General features: G+C 38.2%; 1 protein-coding gene across 5 annotated transcripts in view; it reads left to right on the top strand.

Moving 5' to 3' along the window:
* Window positions 1-349: 349 nt before the first annotated feature.
* LOC131680597 (uncharacterized) overlaps window positions 350-21,594 on the top strand; it is a 60,029-nt gene continuing 38,784 nt past the window's right edge. For 3 of the 5 annotated variants that reach the window (XM_058961313.1, XM_058961335.1, XM_058961328.1), the window contains exon 1: window positions 354-471. The gene's annotated coding sequence lies outside the window, so the exon portion shown is untranslated. Of the gene's footprint in view, window positions 472-21,594 lie in introns of all 5 variants that reach the window. The other 2 variants (XM_058961319.1, XM_058961322.1) reach the window with 2 other exon arrangements.

Raw genomic sequence — 21,594 nt, forward strand, 5'->3', positions numbered from 1 at the left:
CAGTTGAAAGATTATATTCTTCCTAATAATACTAGTTAGAATTAGCCATCCACCAGTTCGGTTCTCGTCTATCCATCAGCAGCCTTCTGACCGTTCGGTCAGTCAATTGTGATGTCAGCAGAAGCGCTCCAATGCCGGCTGTCGTTTCCGCTACCACCACCACCACCTCCAGAGCCAGTGCCGTCTATCCAACCGTTCTGATATGTATACTAAGTGTGCGCGCCTCCATGATATCCCCCGCGCATTTAGTCAGAATGAAATTGAAAAAGTAAATTTATTAAATTCTCTTGATTGACGCCCGACTGCAGAACTCGTGTCGTAAGATGCTGCTGTTGAGTTAGTCGACCGCGGACAATTTGCGAGTGCGGATGGGTTCGAGATCGGGAATCGTGACGGCCGGAATAGTCGATCCTAGGTCGGGAAGCGTTAAGTGTGTGTGCAAGTGAATGGAAGATAGGATGAATCATGGATGTCGGTTGATTTTTTTTTGTTGTCCCAAGTGTGAAAAATTTTCCGTTTATCGTTTGTCAGAATTTCAGGAAAGGTTCTGTAAATCCGTGGAAGTGTACTAATGTGTGTTCTGTCTTAATTGAAATTTAATTACAAATCCTATAAAAGGCCAACGGAAAATCAATTATTATTGAAATGCAGCTCGTATCTCGCGATTTGCATTCAAACACTCATCGGCTGCTTCAGTGAAAACATTCATAATAATAACAACTAATAATCTACTCGTCAATGCAACAACAATAAAACAACCCAAAGAATAGGTTATTTAAACCTAAAGTACTTTTGAATTTTGCGTCTCATTCGCACTAAGTAATGTTGTCAAAAACAAAACGAGACGGGATTCGACTTAGTCGAGTTCGTTCATTAGTTATTAAATTTTTTATGTTAAATTAGGTACATTTAACTTATGTTTGAGTATATTTAACCGATGGTTGAGTATAAAAACATATTAGACGAATTTCGCGCCAAATCGTATTCAGAGTTGGCTGCACCCTTTCAGATTTTAATGAAACTTTCTGTACATGAAGACTTTGCCACAATAAGCCACTTTGCATACTTTGTTTTTCCAAAAATGATCTAGACTGTCTTTTGAAAAGGGCCCAACTTTTTTACCATTTTTTTCAAATAGCTATAGTCTAAAAATGACAAATCCTACAAAAAAATTTTGTAGGAGTGGTTTTTACAAAATTAGTCAAATTTTCGAATAAAAATATTGAAAAAATTATTCACTGACTCCTACATTGAAAAAAATCGATTTTAAAAATTTAAAGTCGATTTACAAAAAAACCCTATTTTTGATTTGGATGAAATTTTTTTCCAAGATAGATAATTATGTTCCCTACCTACCGTCAAAAGTTCAAGTTGGGATAAAAAGTTATTTGAAAAAAACTTTTCCTTGTCCAAACTCATGTTACAAGCATAACAAATTATCGCCCGATTAGCCTTCTCAGTGCACTTTCGAAGGTTTTTGAAAAACTGCTTAAAATCCAAATCATGAGCTTTGTGGATCAGATGCAGCTTTTGAGTCCGTTACAATCAGGATTCCGCTGCTCTCATAGTACTGAAACCGCCCTTTTGAAAGTGCATGACGATATAGCTCAAACTATTGACAAAAGGGGAGTAGCAATTCTTTTGCTGATTGATTTTGCTAAGGCCTTTGATCGGGTTTCGCACAACAAACTTTTAGTTAAATTAGTATCTTCTTTCGGATTTTCCCACACTGCAGCTAACCTAATTAAATCTTACTTATGTGGGCGTACACAAGCGGTATTCTGCAATAGCGTTTTATCTTCATTCCACAGCATTCAATCTGGAGTCCCACAAGGATCTGTTCTTGGACCACTCCTTTTTTCATTATTTATAAACGATTTGCCATCTGTACTGAAATATTGTCGTGTACATTTATTTGCTGATGATGTGCAAATTTATTTTTGTGCCTACGAGAGTTTGAGTCTGGAAGTGATGGCTCGCAAAATAAATAGCGATCTTGATAGGGTATATCGCTGGTCCTTGAAAAATTTGCTATCCATAAATTCATCAAAAACAAAAGCTATATTTATACAGAAGCGTAAAATTATTCTTGATGCACCACGTTTATTTTTGAACAATGTATCAATCCAGTTTGTGGATCGTGTAGAGAGTCTTGGTTGTTATACTGACATCACGACTTGAATGGGATCCTCACATAAACTTACAGTGTGGAAAAATTTATGGAACTCTCAAACGATTACGTCTGGCAACTGGACACCTTGACGTTCAAACTAAGTTGAATCTGTTCAAAACCCTAATACTACCTTATTTTTTGTACGGAGATGTCTTTTACAGCAATGCTACCATGGGAGCACTGAACAAACTCAAGGTAGCCCTAAATTCCTGTGTGCGATACATATATAATCTTTCAAGATATTCAAGAGTAACCCATCTTCAATCATCGCTGCTTGGTTGTAGTTTTTCGAAATTCTACATTTTTCGTTCCTGCGTTACGCTGTTCGGAATCATAAATTTACAAAAACCCCATTATCTGTACGAAAAGTTGAGACCTATGCGCAATAACAGATCAAAAAGCTACATTATACCAGACAACAGCTCTGCTTACTATAATCAGTCATTCTTTGTGAGAGGTGTTAACAGATGGAATGGACTACCTGTAGCGATTAAGACTTGTAAAACAAAAAGCAAATTTAAACAAGAATTACTAGCCAAACTAAATTCTATCTAATCTGCCAACACTACCTGTCTAGCTGTTTTACGACTGAGAGCAACAAACAATAACATAAGATCTAATTCTATAGTGATATCAATTGTAACATTTAAAAAAGGCAATTGCCTTACGTTACATTATTATGAATAAATAAATAAAAAAAACTGATTTTTTTCTTCAGTTTATTTCTATAGAAGACTAAACCAATGAAAGTCATAATCATCTCAGAATCCAATAAATCTCAGTTTGTGAGAAGATATTGTCTAATCTAGCAACTAAGCATATTTTTATTAAGGGGTTAATACTTTTTCATTTTTCATAAAATCGAATTTTTTTTATTACTTTATCTGAAAGTACAACTCCTTGTGAATGTTTTCCCAAATTTGTATAGAGATCCGAGCAATAGATCGAAAGTTACAGCGCTTCCAAGCGCGCTTCGTCTACCAAGAGCAATAGTAATTTGAAATTTTAAACTCGATTATCTCGAAATGTTGTCTTACTAAAAATGGTTTTTCCGTGATCACGATTTCCGAAGAACTACTCAATCAATTTTCTTAACTTTTTTTTCAATTGATCGTAACGTAATTTTTCCTTTTCCTTTTTTATTCATTATTTTTTATTCATAAATTTTTGCTTCATGGATAAGAGTTTTTAATACAATTTTTAGGGCTTAAAAAAGCGATTTTTTTTACTAAAAATGAGAACGAATGCAGAAAAAAATTATTATTTATTCAACTAATCGTTAAGGTACGAGGAATACTCATATACTAATGTAAGCTGACTAACTCTGACGAAAAAATCCGTACACCATACCGCAATGAAGCGAAATCATTCACCACGTTCAGACAAACGGTTCGCATAGTGTACGGATTTTTTTCGTCAAAGTTGGTCAGCTTATATTAATAGAATTTTTTGAATTTTGGGATTTTGGATGATCTATTGGTCTTCAATCGCGATCACCGCAAACCTCTTAAATAAAAAAGGGTTTCGGTGAAAAAGCCATAACTCCGCCAATTATCAACTTATTTTTATAAACTTATGCTTGTTTATTTTACTGAAAAATGTACTACCAAAATATTATAAGTTTGATGTAATGAAATCATTGCTTTATTCCTTTGATTAAATTCAAACTTTCTTGACATTTCTTTCATTTGAATTTTACATAATTATTTATTTATTTTTACATATAACATTTGTCTTAAAACTATCTTCATGCATGCTGTTTTGTATTATTTCTATACAAGGAAAATATTTCGGAAAATGTCTTCTGAATTAGAATACCTTTTAGTCTCTACTTTGCCACCAGGAATAGGCACACAACTGTGGAATTTTTGAGTTTCAGATGTTGTTTTGGCGTTATTATACAGCTCTTCGAGTTCTTCTGACATTTTGTTGTACTGTTCAGTAAATTAATTTTGTAATATTTTTATCAGTTTGTTCAACTTTTACATAACTCTCGGGGAGTTGTTATGGTATTTCCATAGTCACGAGCAGGACTGGCTCTTTTTGCCATTCGCTTGAGAGTGCCACTAATAGGATCACAGGGTCCTGTTCCGTGGGATGCAGCAACAAAATGTCATCCTGCACTTAAATCTTACTTTGACTGGAATCTACACAAGCTTGCGAAGTTTTGCTTATTTTTGTATTGTGCTGCTGCTCCCTCAGATATAAAATAAATTTTAGAAAAGTTTGTCAATTGTTTCATAAAATTTATCAGTTTTGAGAGAAACAAATGAACTGCAGTTTTCAAGTCTTCCAGTATTCTTGTCTTCCAGTCTTCAAGTCTTTTAGTCTTTCAATCTTCCAGTCTTCCGATCTTCCAATCTTCCAATCTTCCAATCTTCCAATCTTCCAATCTTCCAGTCTTCCAGTCTTCATTCAAGTTTGTTATGAATATATACCAAAATTCGTTACTGATACTTTTTGCATGTATCAGGCAACTAGCAGCTGGGAAAATTTAGTTTTCGATAACAATACATTGAAAAAAAATTCAATTTGGACAAGCAAAAGTTTTTTTCAAATAACTTTTTTTTCTTAACTTGAATTTTTATACGAAAATTTGACTAATTTTGTAAAAATCACTCCTACAACATTTTTTTGTAGGATTTGTCATTTTTAGACTAGAGTCATTTGAAAAAAAATTGGTAAAAAAAAGTTTGGCCCTTTTCAAAAGACATGCTAGATCATTTTTGGAGAAAAAAGTATGCAAAGTGGGTTTTTGTGACAAAGTCTTCATGTACAGAAAGTTTCATTAAAATCTGGGAGGGTGCTGCCAAAATTTGTTAGAGTTGGCGCGAAATTCGTCATTAGTGAGTTGCGATTTTCGAACTCATTTTTAGGACTACTAACACATTGATAAGGATCATGCCGAACAACGGAGGAGCAAGATGCGGCACGAGACGTATCTTGGCGGCTGCTGCACTGAACTCAAAGCGGAACCAGACGAAATTGACAAGCACGCTTCGGCTAATGGCTGTTCGTGTCGCGAGTGCGTACAGAACGATACCAGTATGGACTCACATTTCGACAACCTTAACCAGTGCTGCTTGGCTGTCCGAGAAGATTGCGATTTTTGCATGTCTGTAGTTTCATTTCCTACAGACCTCCGAGCAGGTGTATATTGCATATACCGCTGCCTGGAAAACTGTAGGCCACTTTCCCATTGATATCGCTTCTTTAATTCTTGGTCCGTAGACTCCCGAGCCAGTTAGCTCACCCATTTTAGAACCATCCGTATAGAATGATATTGTACCTTGAGGTAGTATGGGACCCCCTACATCCCATATCTGATGTTCAACTATGTAGACCTCATATGAGATATCGAAATTCGGTTTAGCCTCCGTTTTATCTTGAACTGTAGTCAAGACAAGGTTAAGTTTGAGTTCCTTTATTATACTCAGGTTACCATTCAAATCGCCTCCCTCACAACATGTCTGTGCAATGAAGGTAGATGAAGCATGGCTTCCATAGCTGTAGTGGGTATTGATTTCATAGCACCTGTGATAGAGAGGTAGACTAGCCTCCTAACTTTAGTTAGTTTAGCTTGGGCGGTCATTTGCTTAACTTTAGGCCACCATACAATGGAGGAATAAGGACCAGTAAGCCAACCTCGGTTTGAGACCCCAAGTTTTCCCGAAAAGTTTACCGCACGCCAAAAGTGCCGTTGTTGCTTTATTAATGGCGTATGTCAGATGCGAGTTCCAATTCAGTTTTTTTGGCTAGGATAACACCTAGGTGTTTCGCTTCTTCGGCGTAGTTTATTGTAGTTCCACTGAGAGTTGGGGGAACCAACTTCAGTTTTTTCCTATTGAAAAACGGTACAATAACCGTTTTTGCAGGGTTCACGTTGAGTCCCTCTTTGGAACACCATGTCATGATGAAGTTCAGGGCTAATTGAAGAGTAGTTACGAGCATATTCTCCGAGCTGCAGAGAAAGTTGCGAAGGGACCAAAAACGTAGCACCACCGGCTAGAAAGCCACCGTGAAACCACAAATCGGGTTTCGGCTAAAATTCCGTCGGCGGCGTAGATTTGGCTCACCGCCGGGCGCCAGTTAAGTACTGTGCAACGTAGTTCCAAGCTCGGATCGTCAGGGCGCCAGTGAATCGGAAGTCAGGCTGCACCGGAATCACCAGTCCGACGCCCCACCGGGTAGCTCGTGAGTAGCCTGAATCCGGATCGAGCAGATCGGGACGAAGTGGAGAGCTAAATGGCTCCCGGAACGAACACTGGTATAGAGAAAAAATTACTGCTGAGGAATTCACTGCAGGGTAGATTCACCACCGTGAACCATCCGACTATATCGTGACAAAAATGAGAGCTTGGCTCACGAAACGGATATCAGAGGATAGGCAAGAGGAGAGTCGAGAGTTAAATGGCTCAAAACTCGCGCATTGATAGTTTTTTAGCCTTTCTTAACTCAGCGTTGTATTTGATAAGAGTAGTTCTGTGATCTGATAGGATACCAGTAAGCTTCGCTTTATTGATTAGACGCCTAGCTTCCTTCCGCGCTTATACAGAACACGTTCCAAGAAAGCAACTGTCACCACTGTCGCCTTATTCAGATCTGCTAGAGATTGGATCTTACCCCCGTTCTGTTCGACTGTTCCAGGTGTGAGCGGAATAGACACCAATTTGTTTTCTTTATCTCCCTGTTTTGCACTGTGAGTGTATTGGCTTCTATGGCGAACATTATGTGCCTGGGATTTGACAGACTAGGTTCCTCAGAAACGTGCCAACTCTTAGCTTTTCCATTATTTGAGGTTCATCTCCCTTGTTACATACATTGACACCATTTGATGGAAGGTATTTCAGTAAGTACCCTCCTCTGGTATTTATATCTGTTCTACCCCATATTGTGTGAAGTGCATTGGCATCACATCCAATGATAAAGGGCTCGTTTATGCTTCTGTAGTCTTCTGAGGGCATCGATTTCAGAAGGTGGTGCTGTATGCGTTTCGCTAGGGAAGTAGGCAGATGCGATCATAATCTCCCGTTTGTCTTTACCCCCCGGGGCCTCCATTGTTCTTGCAACTACGTCTCGTTGGCTGAATCCTGTAATTCTGCGGTTCTCAACCTTTTTCGTACCACGGAACCCTTTAAAATCACCCTATGTTGCTGCGGACCCCCATATCGATTTTGTATGTTATCAATATGTTATTGGTTAGGAAACAAAACTTGAAATTTCAATATGCACTCGGAAAATATATTTTTCTTCGCGGACCCCCAGCAACGACTTCGCGGCCCCCTAGAGGTCCGCGGACCCCAGGCTGAGAATCACTGCTGTAATTGAAGATATCTTTATTGTTTCCTTTATCAGCTGCAGCTCCCGGAGTATGTTGGTCTTTAGAACATAATAACTTGTAAGCTCATTTTCAACCATCAAAGGCATCGATCACAATACCCAGTGTGCTCCTGCTTCTGTCCGAGCCAGTGCAAAGCGAACGAAAAAACAGTTACTTGTGTGCATTGTCCGAACAACAAAGGATACCGTTATTTTTATTCTTGTGTGATCTATCAAGATGACTGAGTCTCATCAACAAAACGTGATTATTCGGCCTTACACAGTGGCCATTGACTTCAGGTCTTTTCGCATAAGACCTAGTATTCGTGATGTGGAACATCTGCTGAAGGTGAAAATGCAGCTTCGGTTTTCGGAAGTCACCTGCATACAGCTTGAGCACGTCAGGCATGCGGTGCTGATAACCTTCAACAAATTCACCCAGGCGAAAAGATTCATTTCGCAGAACAACTTAAAACACGTGCTTATTTGTGACAACGCTGAAATCAAGATCCCTGTATACATGGATAATGGGAATATTGAAGTGAAATTACATGATTTATCTCCAATGAAGTGACAATTAAAAGATTCATGTCGCATTATGGAGCAGTGGAATCTATTACGGAGGACACATGGAGAAACTACTTCCCAGGTATTTCAAACGGTGTCTTTGTGGTGAGAATGCGGGTAGACCAACCCATTCCCTTCTACCTTACCCTGCAGTACAACACAGAAGGGGGTGATACCATTACACAGCGAACGCTGTGTACATATCAGGGACGAACTAATACGTGCCAATTCTGTGAACGAACGGCGCACTACGGACAACCCTGCCCAGAAACTGCTAAGGAAAGCTCAGTTGCAGAAAAAAATGCCAAAACCCAAGCCCCAATACCTGAACCACAACCAGTTGCCAAATTTGTGGCTGCAGTTAAGGCAATAATGACAACTGACACATTCTTTCGTGACGTTACAACAATTTGACGAATCTTTGTTCGACAATTATTTTATAACTTTATCAAATTAGCACCTACATCAAAACTTATTACAGATTCAGAAAGTAGACAAAATTTCACGAAAGATTCAATCAATATAAACTGAATATACTGGAAGAGGATTGTTTCCTGACCGATAATGTAGCGTGACGTTACAACGCGTGACAAATTAGAACTTTTAAGGCATTTCAATAAAAGTCAAATCATCAAATTCTAGTGTATTCAGTTTATGTTGATTGAATCTTTCGTGAAATTTTGTCTACTTTCTGAATCTGTAATAAGTTTTAATGTAGGTGTTCATTTGATAAAGTTATAACATATTTGTCGAATGAAGATTCGTCAAATCGTTGTAAACGTCACGAAAGAATGTGTCAACTGCAAAAGCTTCAAACTTAACAACTAATACCACCAGTGAAGAAGCTACCACCAAGGATGGAGTGTTCACATTCGGGACCCGCAAGGGCAAGAAACCAGAAAGAAGATCTGATCGCGACTATCACGGCAGTAATCAAGATGATGATACCGACGTAAGCAACAACGAGACAAACATGGGTAACCACGAAGTTGACGAAGGAAGGAACATCTTCCCAACGCGAAAAAAGATCTCCGCTCGCAATACCAAGTTGCGAGCACGGGATCTTACAGGCTCAAAATAAAATTTATTGTTATTTTTATTTTTTACTTCTTGTAAATTTATAAAAGACCCATAACTCCTCTAAGCTAACGCATTGAGCCGTGCCAAATAAACGAATTAAAAAAAACTTGTGAGCTGAGGAATTTAAGCCAAAGATTTTTTGTTTACTTCCCACGGCTCCTGTATAAGAGCGATGTCTGAGCGCTCTTTGGCGAACCTCTGGGCAAGGATGCTTGTGGTAACTTTTGCGGTTTACTTTTCGGCCGTTGATTTTCGGGACCACTACTTCATCTCCTTTATTTTACTGATGGCTAGCAGACTGTGTGCTACTCGACGTTCAAGTTAACTTCTTTGGCTCAGCATGTGCTTCGGCTCTTGTCGTTCGCGCATCTTCACCCACAGTTCCGATTCTCTTCTTGTGAATCGTTTCGTGAGCCGCATACAGTAGTGTACTCTTGGTCTATGTATAGTTCTTGAGACGGACTGCCACCGATGCACCCGTTACCGTTGCCGGGGGCTTGCTACGATCAGAAATCTGTTGTGAAGTGTTCCGTGTTGGGGTCTCCCGCAATAGGAGCTATACCATTTTGAGGACCGTGTTTCTCTTCACAACCCTCTAGCGTTCTGACCAGAAACTGTCATTCTGATTCTACACCAAGCAGGAGACGTTTCCATCGGACTTGTCAATGCGGACGGGAAAATATCCTATGTAAAGCGCTTGTTTTGGAATCTGCGACACTTGAGCGGCTTCCAATGAACCGCCTTTCCAGGGGCTTGATCGCAGCTGTGACATCCTGCAGCCACTTAGCTGTATCTTTGTCTGCACAGGAAATTTTGAGATACCCTAGTTTGTATGTGCACTTTCTAAAATTGGGTCTCGTATTTCTTGAGCTCGATCAAGAAATACGAGACCCAATTTTAGGGTTATTGATCAGTGCGCATCGAGTAACACTCAGTTGTTCACAGGGTACCTATCCGGACTTGACCATTTCGTTGAAGGTTGGGCGCTGCTCAGTTTTTTGTGTCGGTCTTGCATCCTGTTCCCTGATCGTTTTCGGTTTGGGATCCTCCTTCCACCCATTATTGTTAGGCAACTCGGTGTCCGTCGAACGGTGTCAGGTGCCTTCCACATTAGGATTTTTGCTAACTCTGACGCCTCAGCGGGATTGTGGTCGTTTCTCAGCAGCTATCCATAGCGTTTCTTCGCCGCTCCGCTTAAGTAACGAGCTGCCCGTGTTCCTCTTGTGTTATTCTCGGAGCCTTTCGACCCACCGGTTGCTCCACCGGGCAGGTCTGTGTTCTCTTTGCATACTGTCCAATCCTCGTCACTAGCTAGGGAGTTGAGAATGGACGAAGTGCAGGACACAACATCTTCCAACGAACCACTATTCAGCAACTCCCAAAGATTGCTTTCCGTGTAATCCTTCTCCTCTTCCACCTCCATCGCTGCAGTAAACTCATGTTTACAGTGCTCTTAGTGTTAGCTAGGGAAAGAAAGCCGAAAGTAGAGGTGTGCGCCGCCGATTTCTAGTAAAAAATAGTCAGCACGCCGACAATTTCTACCTGAAATTGGCAGCATGGTGCGGCGGCACACACCTCTAAAGCTAAGTTCCTAGTCAACCGAGATAATATTGCGCACTTTGAATGTTACCGTGAACATATCCATTTATTTTTCTTATCCTCGGGACGGAGTACGAATGTTTTAAATTTCAATAACCCATTAAAATAGAAAATGCGATATTTAGACCATGCTTTGAAGTGCTGTTGACCGAACAGTAACAAACACGAAAACAGTTGGTTTCAATTTTAATAGAGCGACAGCATTGACAGATTGAATCATCTGCTAACTCATACCAGCACACACGCACACTCTATCGCAACTCGCCCAATGAGAACCAACTGCTAGTAGTTGCACAAGGAAAGGCAAATTCATTGGATTGCCCTTTGAGGTTACGCGCGTTCGTTTGATTGAACCAATTAAATATGTAATGTCATCGAGGTGGCATTGGTGCTTGAGCGTTTACCATGCTTTGAATGGAGAGTAAATTGAGATCTTTTGTTGAACTTCTATCAACAACAAAACTGATAGTGTTTGTATTTAAAAAGAAAACAAATCAATGAACCATCTTTTCTGCCAAAGCATACGCAATGAAACCTGCAAACAATTAGCAAATAAAAAATAAACAGCGTTTTCTGAGTTATCGTGTAAACTGTACAATACACATCCCACCATACTAAAAAGAGCCACACGAAACCAAATAAGAAGCGTCAAACCCACACAGATCCAAAGTTTTAAGATATTTCAAAACAAACTAGGTACATCACAACAATAATGGTGTTTGAAACTGAAACCTATCTGAATACAATTAGTCAGTATAAATTGTCGTTTATCATAGCAATATTGGCTAAACCACAGAATGAAGGGAAAAAAATGATTACAAACGCATTAGGGCCTTGACGGGGCTTCAAATGGTCGTGTTATGGGGGTGTTGATTATTGTTTTCACTTTCAACCAATTATTACCCTCCCCCTTGGAGTTTCCTCGCCGCTCACTGGTGTGTGAAAATAGATACAAATATGTAGCTCCGATCGGTGCAATGAGAGTGAAAGCCCCATAGCTTCGTAGTTTTCCAACCACAACCACCGACAGTTTGTTAATCTGTAATAGTAGCTACCCCAATCCCAGTAGCCGCGTAGACGTAAGGGAATGACAGCCGCGCGTGACTTACCAAGCCAGTTACTACGTTCGGTGTATTGTGTTTCTATTTTCATCGTTTGTTGGCTTGTAGTTAGGTGTAGCGTCGAATTGTGGTGATTCCCCAATTAATGTATAATCCATGTACAAATTTCAATAAAATATTTTTCTTATAGGCTACACGTAACAACTTTACCCTAGTACTGAGAAATTTGTATCAACTTGAACGCAACTGAAGCAGTTCATGTGAAATAAAAGAAATAATTATGGGATGCGCGAACCGCGAGCGAAACACCGACAACAGACCCCATTCATGGTGAACCGTACGATTGCAACAACCAGGCACGAAGGAAGGCACCGCGTTTATTTTTTTTTTATTTTTTTTCATGAATGAAGATCTGCAATTCAAGATCGGACTGGCAATATACGGGTTATGCAGCTTTACTTGAGCACCAACTAACAAGCTCCCTCCTTCTGCCGGGCCGGCTGCTACTGGCGGACTCTGCACATCAGAGAGCTGCAGCTGAAACGTAACCAGTGCCAATAATGCACTTGTTGCATCCATCAGCGAGAAGTGGGAATTTCATTCATTCCGAGGGCATTTTACAGCTGGGAAAAATTTCAACTATGGTGTCGGAGAAAAGGTTGTTTGGAGCGGTCCATCGTGTCGGTGGTTTAGTTCCTTCGGATGGTAAAAGGTTTAGGAGAACTGTTTGTTTAGCAGAGTGTAACTTTGTAATTACCTTTTAGAAGGGAACTGTTATAGTATACACTCCGCAGCAACGGTCGGTTTAAATAATTCTGCTCAATGCAATTTAAAATGAGACGATTCTATCCAGATTGCTACTTTACAAGTTCAACGGAGGTTTGTTAAAACATTGACATTTCCAATAATCGTCACCAAGCTCTTGAAATCATGAATAAGGAAATTCGTATTCATGAAACTATGTGTGGTTCCGTAGTTGCATGACAATTAATGTTTGGTGGAGATCCTGTATATATGATTGCTTAATGATTTAGGATTTAGGCTTCGTAAATCTTAGAAGCACGTAGTAGACTTAGTAGACTTACCTGAATAGACAGTGACAAAATTACAATTTTTACTGTGACAATACAGTAATTTCCAGTAATGTTACATGTTATGATTAGGAGACTGGTTATTTATCTTAACATTAAAATGAAATAATTCTAAAATCAATTATATACATCAAAAACGTAAAATGTGCGAACACGTCTTAAAATGCCTTAAAACACCTAAAACCGCCTAGAAACGTCTTCTAAAATGCAGAAAAACGCAAACAAACGTCTCAAAAAGCCTAAAATGCCTCAAAACGTCTAGAAATGTTTAAAACGTTTTAAAAAGCATGAAACTCTGTACAAATGTCAAATTGGAAAGCCTAATTTTGGCACTACTCATGCTATTAGAAAGCTTGAATTAGTCATTTTCCGCAATTGTTTTGCAACGATTTTTGACATTAAAAATGTCTTACTCCACTATCTGGGACTAGGTGTCAATCTAAAATCTAAACTATCTCCCATGTAACGAAACTATGTAAGGTTTGCACGCTTATAATTCCGATATTACTAGATGGATTTTAATCATTCATACACCAACCGATTCAGAAACACCTAACTTAAATATTGGTAATAATTAAATATCTCCCCAATAAAAGTAGACTTTTGGAAATTGGTAAAATTAAAAAGTTCACGAAAAACGGGAAAATTACCATTCGTGAGGCAGATTTCTCAGACACAGCCGTCATTAGAGGGCACCTTAGTCGCTCAATCACACACGAAAAGTCATAAATAGAAGCGACGCATGTCCGTTTAAATCAGTTGTTGCTCTTATCCCATACGAGCAACGTCGTCTTCGGGCGATGCAATAAGCGCTATCGATTTTCGGTAACGTTGGCATTTGAACACACTCGCACCTAAGTGACTAAACCATATACTGTTAGTTTATAAATAGAGGTGACGCGTACCCGTTTGAATCAGTTTTTGTTCTTATGTCGAACGGGTAAGATCATGGCTGCAGCGTCTGGGCGCTACAATAAGCGGTACACGCTATGCATTTTCGGCAGCGGTGGCCGTGTGCGGATTTTTCGGGTACAAGCACGGTGTCACAGAATGATTTGCAAAGTGGGTGGGTGGGTGGTGTGGTTTTGATTCAATTCAATGCGGTGTGTGCTGCTTAAGAGTGTTGCGTTTGAAAAAAATATATTTATTTTTATGCATGCGTGTGCGTTGTAACTTGTTAATCCATGTTTACGGCGCTATGTAGCTGCGTAGGGTAAAGAGCCTATTGGTTTTCATGTTTCACATTTCGGTTATATGTTTTTTATCAGTAAGGCATCTGACAACGTGCTTCTGTAGTTATTGCACTGTTCAGCAACGTAGTATTTTATATAGGAGAGTACACTCAGGTTTTTTACGCGGATTTTGAAATTTACGCGGTTTTCATTAACGCGTTTTTTTTAAATTTACACGGTTTTCATTTACACGGCCTATATCCCCTGCGTGAAAAATCTGAGTGTAATTGCATAGGAAACAATCACATTCCCAGCAGAACTTTTTGTTTTCTAATTTCAAACACTTGTTTCGTACTGCACACAAAGGAAAATTTTAAAACAGAACTTACCGTCCCAGCAGCAGTTGAAGCGGGTGTTCTTTTTCGATTCAAATTCAAGCCATGTCTTAAGCGTTACTGGACTTAAAATTGTTTTCCCAGTTTAACCAGTCAGAATATCTGTCCTACCCTATGTATTTAAAACACAGTTCTAATTGCGTTTGTATACCTTATACAACAAATACGGTTGGGTATACTAATTTAAATTTTAAAATAAATCTGTTTTAAATTATGAAACAAACCGCTGTACTGAAGATATAATTATGTCAGTCCTATTACCACATAAAACACCTATATAACATAAAACGCTGCAGAATTGGTTTAATAATACAATGTTTACACTACAGAGTTATAACACGTTTTAATAATTAGCAACAAGAAAAATGTCACCAAGATAGCATAAAAACCCGTTTTAACTGGTAGTGCGAACGTTGTATAACAATGTAATTTATCAAATAATTTCTTTTTTTCCACCACTAATCGATCAAGAAATACTTAAACTTAAGATTGTTTATTTAAGTTCATTAGTACATTATTGAAAATTTAAATGGAAAATGAAATTTCATATTTCATGGAGAATCTGTATATTTCCGTTGGCGGGCGTGGGCTTCCTCATCACAGCTCTCAATATGGAACTTTTCTTTTGAATATATTTTCTGGACAGACCAGCCTATTTTTATTAGATGGATCAGCCAAATAATGCCAGTCACCTAGTGAGATACTTGATTAATTAATAGATTACCGTTAAAAGACCTTCAATAAATTATGTTTGATGGGGAGGGTATATAGCAAATTGTAACATATGAAAACAGGCGAGTGAACAAGAACGTGAGTCGATATGTGTGATAGATAAAATTCATTTGCACGCTCTTGAAAAAAGCTACATTTTTAATGTCACCGTGGTCGTGTCCTGTACACAACCCTTTATTTTTTTTATATTTCCTTTTTGGTATGATGAACAAAAACGAAAAATATTAAAATACTGTTTACAATCGTAATTGACTCCCTTCTAATGCATTGTAATAAATATCCTATTTGGGATTTCGTTCTCACACGATATGAATATAGTTTTATGAAAATGAACTTTAATAACTTTAGCCGCTTTTGCTGCCAAGGCTATATTGAATATCTTTGAATGAAATGAGATATGCCCAATATAAATTTCAATCGGAGTTGTACAACAAATAAACACACAGCATTATGATAGCATTATATCGGCTTTACATTTGCTATGTAATAGCACTCAATGCATATGTAAAGCATACATGCTTTAAAGATCCTTGAAGCATGTACACGTTATATCAGTTTTATATATGTGTACAGAGCAAGTGATGATGCTATATTTCGGCTGTACCTGTATACGTTTATAATGCTAACATAGAGCTTGGATGAATTGTAAATACCACAATAGAGTTTCAATGCAACATTAGTGCAAATGTATACCAACATTGTTCAATTGTTTAATGTTTATGATTAGTCGTCTACAACCGTCGAAAACATCTTAAAACTCCAAAAACGTCTAAAACGTCTAAGAACGCCTGAAAATAATATCGAAAGACGTGTCAAAACGCAAGAACAAAACACCTGAAAACATTTGAAAACGCTCAAAAACGTCTAAAATCTTAACACATCTAAAATCGTCTCAAAATCCCAAGTACGTCCGAAAACGCCTAAAATGTGTAAATATTTAAAAATCTAAAAAACCAAGAAAAAAAAGTCTGAAAATGCCTCATAACGCCTAAATCGTCTAAAAACGCTTCAAGGTTCCTAAAACTGTCCAAATTCGTCAACAACCGTCTAAAAGCATGTAAATACATCAATAACGCCTAGAAACGTCTAGAATGTCTAAAACATCTAACACAGCCCGAAAATTCTTTAAACGTCTTAAAACGTCTCACAACGTCTAAAAATGTCTAAAATCACCAACAAACGTTTGAAACATGTAAGAATATAAAAAACCTGTTTTAATCCACCTAGCGGTGCAATTGTGCCTTTCTCATTCCTCTAAACTATGGCACGGAGGCTTTTTATGGTCAACATAATTGTGGAAATGTCCATTACATTCTTAGTACACTTTGCACTTATACACAATGGCATGCCAGCCACGAACTTGATGAGCTACGTGTCGACGGTGAAACACTTGAAACAAAAAATATCATACTCCATTAGCCTAATCAGCATTAGATCAATGTTATCTGCTTGCTAACTCATTTTGTCATGCGGGGATGGGTATGCGAGGAGGGCGAAAGTCCCATGAACGAACGACTCCCCAGCTTAAATTGGTATGCTTTGTAATATAGTGGTGGTTTAAAGATGATGGTGTTGAAAGGGAGGGGTATGAGGTGGTGGTCTGAGGGGTGATTTAAGGAGATTTTTAAAGGAGGGGAGTGAACAGTAGAGGGGGGGGTGTAACCCCTCTCCGTAAACCATCAACTACGCCCCTGTTAAAATCCAGAAACCTTATGCGAGTCGAAAAAAAAATTTTAGGTTTAGATTAGGTTGACGTTTTTCAGAGTGATTGCATAACCTTTCTATATGAGAAAGGCAAAAATGTGCAAAATCTAAAAAAGTGAATCTTCGTCAAATTTTTTTTCGTGTTTGCATCAAATCTCGACGTTTTATGCACCTTGAATACATTTAGCATCAAAAATAAAAATTCTATTTTTAATTTTTCCTATTGTTTTTATGAGAAATTTCTGTGTGGCCGCACTCTGAAACCCGTAATTCCGGAACCAGAATTCCGATCGATCCAAAATGCAATAGCAGCCGATGGGAAGGTTACACCTTTCATTTTAGACTAAGTTTGGGCAAATCGGTCCAGCCATCTCTGAGAAAAATGAGTGACATTATTTGACACATACGCACATACATACACACACACATACACACACATACACACACACACATACACACACACATACACACACATACATACTTTTTCCAATCTCGACGAACTGAGTCGAATGGGATATGACACTCGGCCCTCCGGGCCGGGATTAGGTTGACGTTTTTCAGAGTGATTGCATAACCTTTCTATATGAGAAAGGCAAAACGTCATTAAATGTTTATTAACCTTCTATAAATGTCCAAAAACGCCGAAAAAAACACCTGAAATCTTGTAAAAACATCTAAGAACGCAGAAATACGTATTGAATACGTCTTAAAACACGCCTAAAACCATGAAACGGCTAAAAAAGGTCCGACAACGCCCAAAAGCGTCGAAAAAGACTAAAGACGCCCAAAAACGTTCAGAAACATCCAAACTCGCTTTAAGACGCCTCAGAACACCTAAAAACGTCTGAATGTGTCTAAAATGCCATCTAAGTACATCCTCACACCCCAAGAACGTCTGAGAAACGCTGAACATGCCCTAAACGTCTTAAAATGTCTAAAATCGCCTTAAAACGCCTAAAATCGTCTAAAATCGCCAACAAACGTCTAAAAGCATCAATAACGTCAAAAAAGGGTAAAAAACGTATAAAAGCATCCAAAAGTGCCTAAAACTCGTGTAAACGTCTAGAGATGTGAAAAAATGCATTAAAGCATCTAAAACGCCTCAAAATGCCTGAAAACGTCTAAAAAGGCTAGAAAACGCATAAATGCCTAACATGTCAACAAACGCTTCAAAACGTCTTAAAAAGTCCGAACGCCGAAATACGTCCTAAAACGACTGGAAATGCCCAAAACGCCTAAAACATCGGAAACCATCTAAAAATGTCTTAAAACGCCCAAAAACGTTTAAAAACGCTAAAACGATCAAAAACGTCCTGTAACGTCAAAACACCTAAAACGTCAAACATTTTAGAAAAATGCCTGAAATGCCGACAAACGTCATAAAGTGTGTGAACACATCTAAACGTCCGAAATCGTCTTAGAACGTCTAGAAACGCCTTAAGACGTCTTATTAATGTCCTAAACTTCTAAAACACTAGAGTGCCTGCAAAAACGCTCGTCAACGCCAGAAACACCCAAAACCGGTACCCGGGTACCTTTTTAAGTTTCAATTAATTAAATTCCTATGTTTTATCCATAGCTGAAAATTGAAACTTTGTGACATCTTAGAACTTCACTAAGTCAAGCTTTTGGGTTAATAATATTGTCGATATAGTAAGGGTGGGAGTGAGGAGGGGCTCCTGAATTTTTTTACTACGTAACAGGCCGACGTGGGTACCCGGGTACCCACAAAACTAAAATGCCCACAACTAAGGTAATATCCAACCGATTTCGATACTTTTGGCCGTTTTGGATTCAGGAACTCATCCACTTTTGGACTTGGTAAAAATGAATCGGGTTACTTCATTCGGTTCCCGGGACTCCGGGTTTCCGGAAGCAAGTTCCTGTGCAGGGGTACTATTTGCGAACTTCAATGGAATACTAGCAATATGGGTATCAAAATTCTTGGGATTGCATCAGTAGGCTGTATTTCGTGGTTTTGGAACCATTTGGTGATTTGACCCCGGAACGGACATTCCGGAGCAGGTTCCCGTGGGGCCGTGAGTGGCCATTCCATTCCAATTCCATTTTTAAAATTGTCATAGGGACCCTAACAATAAAAAACAGACTTCCGAGAGAATTTGAAGAGTTTTGATACTCATATTGCTAGTACATTATTAAAATTTACAAATCATATCCTAGTACTGGAACATTACTCCGGAAAATCCGGATTCCCAAAACCGGATCGATTATTCCTGTTCTATTGTACAGAATCAAAAAGTGGACGAGTTCCTGAATCCAAAACATCTAAAAGTGTCCAAATCGGCTAAAGGAAGCCATAGTTATGAGCATTTCAATTTGTGGGTACCCGGGTACCCTCGTTGGCCTGTTAAAGGTGTTTTTTTTGTTGGACACATAACTGTTAAAATAACTTCTAAAAAGGTTGAGGTATGATTTTAAATTGCACGATGTTAAATCGTACGCTTACATTTTTGGCATTTTCAATTGCTTTTTGACAGTTTTAGACGCATTTGAACGTTTCAAGCCGATTTCAAGCGTTTCGTACGTTTTTGGGCGTTTCTAAACGTTTTTAAAGGGTTTTTATGACGCGTATAGACGTTTATAGACTTGGTATCTTTAGACGATTCTATACGTTTTTAGTTGTTTTTAAACATTTTAAGCACTTCTAGGCGTTTTTGGGTGTTTTAAAAGGATTTTAAATGTTTTAGGCGTTTTGACGCTTTTGGATGTTTTTGGGTCTTTTTAACTAACTTTAACTTTTCCAGACGTTTGATATTTTCAGACTTTTATGCGTTTATTACCACCCATACCATAATTTTTAAAACGGTTCAGGTGTTTTCAGACGTTTTAATCGTTTTCTGACATTTAAGCGTCTTTAGAAGTTTTAGTTGTTTTAGACGTTTTTATATGTTTCGGACATTTTTTTGCGTTTTAGAAGTTTTCAGTTGGGCGTTTTAGGCGACGATTTTAGGCGTTTATTGGGGTTTTAGACATTGTTAGATAGCTTTTAGGCAGTTTTTTGTCTTCTAAGCTTTTTTCAGTGTTTTATGGCCTATTTTTGACATTTTCAGGCAATTTTTCTGCGATTTTAGACGTTATAATATGTTTTTAGTTGCTATAGACGTTTTAAGATGTTTTTAGTGTTTTTGGTATTTTTCTAGACGTTTTCAAAATTTCTAGGCGTTTAAAACGATTTCAGACGGTTGGGGCGTTTTGATATTTTTAGGCATTACTAGACGTTTTAAAACGTTTTTATAGGTTTCAGACGCTTTTAGGCGTTCCAGGTGCTGTTAAACGGTGGGAGGCATTTTATAACGTTTTAGGCATTTCTGGACGTTTCTAATCGTTTTTGGATGGTTTCAGATGGACTTAATGTGTTATTTTACGTTTCTAGACGTTTTTAAGTGGTTTTAGGCGTTTTTAGATGTTTTTAGGTCTTTTAAAATGATTTACACGCTGTTGAAGGTTTTTAGGCATTTGAAGACGTTTTACCTATTTATAGATGCACTTATTTGGGCATTTTACGAGTTTCTTGGCGTTCTGACACATTTTAGGTGTTTTTAGGTAGTTTTAAGGCGTGTTCAGGTAAATTCGCGCGTTTTTAGACATATCAGTATGTTTTTAGGCGTTTTCAGACGTTTTAAGATTTTTTAGAAACTTTTAGTCGTTTTTAGACGTTTCTATCTATGTTTAGGCTCCTTTTAACGTTTTAAAAGCTACTTTGCGTTTTTCAGGCGTCAGACATTTTCGGGTGTTTAAGCGTTTCAAACTTTTTTCCGCGTTTTTAGAAGTTCAGTTCAGTTTGAATGTTTTCAAACGTTTTTAATCCTTTTCCGTCACCTTTAAATGTTTTTGGGAATTTTAGGAGGTTTTTAGTTTCCTTAGGCGTTTTCAGACGTTATTAGATGTGTTAGGCGTTTCCGGAATTTTTCTGTGCTCTGAGACGTTTTTGATTTCTAGACGTTTCTAGGCGCTTGTTTACGTTCCATACGATTTCAGACCTTTTTCGGGAGTTTTTGACGTTTTTAGGCGTAATATATGCGACTCATAAAAAGTGTCAATTTTTATGTTCAAAAATCCAGGTTATCGTTTGAATGTAGTTAAACTGACCACCCGAAACATGTGTACCCGTTTTACCCCAATGCCTCCCATAACGCAACTATAAAATTAAGCCAGGCTGTACATTTCAGAAAGAGGCTGAATGCGGTTGATCAAAAATAGTATTTTTTATGCAAAAAATTCTGCAAAATCGATTAAAGATAGTTAGAATGGCCGCACGAAACTTGTGTATACGTTTAAGTTTCCAAACGTTTCCGGACGCTTTTGGTGGTTCCAGACGATTTAAGACATTTTTGGACCTTTTAGGCGTTTTAGTCGGCAATTTTAGACGTTTTTGTACGTTTTAGGCTCCTTGTAACGGTTTTTAGAGTTTGTTTTAGCATTTAAGACGTTTTACACACTTGTAGATGCATTTAGACATTTTAAGAGTTTTTTTTTAACTTTTTAGGCGTTTTAAGACGTTTTATGAAGTTTTTACGTTTTTTGACGTTTGTAGTGTATTTAGACATTTACAAATCTTTTTAAGACATTTTGAGCCGTTTCTAGACGCTTTGAGACGTTTGAAGCGTTTTTAGACGTTTTCATGTGTTTTGAAACGTTTTTAGATGTTTTGGGCACAGAGAACAGAGGTTCATCGTTTGC

This window comes from Topomyia yanbarensis, chromosome 1 (genome assembly GCF_030247195.1).
Source record: "Topomyia yanbarensis strain Yona2022 chromosome 1, ASM3024719v1, whole genome shotgun sequence".
NCBI classification, from domain to species: Eukaryota; Metazoa; Arthropoda; class Insecta; order Diptera; family Culicidae; genus Topomyia; species Topomyia yanbarensis.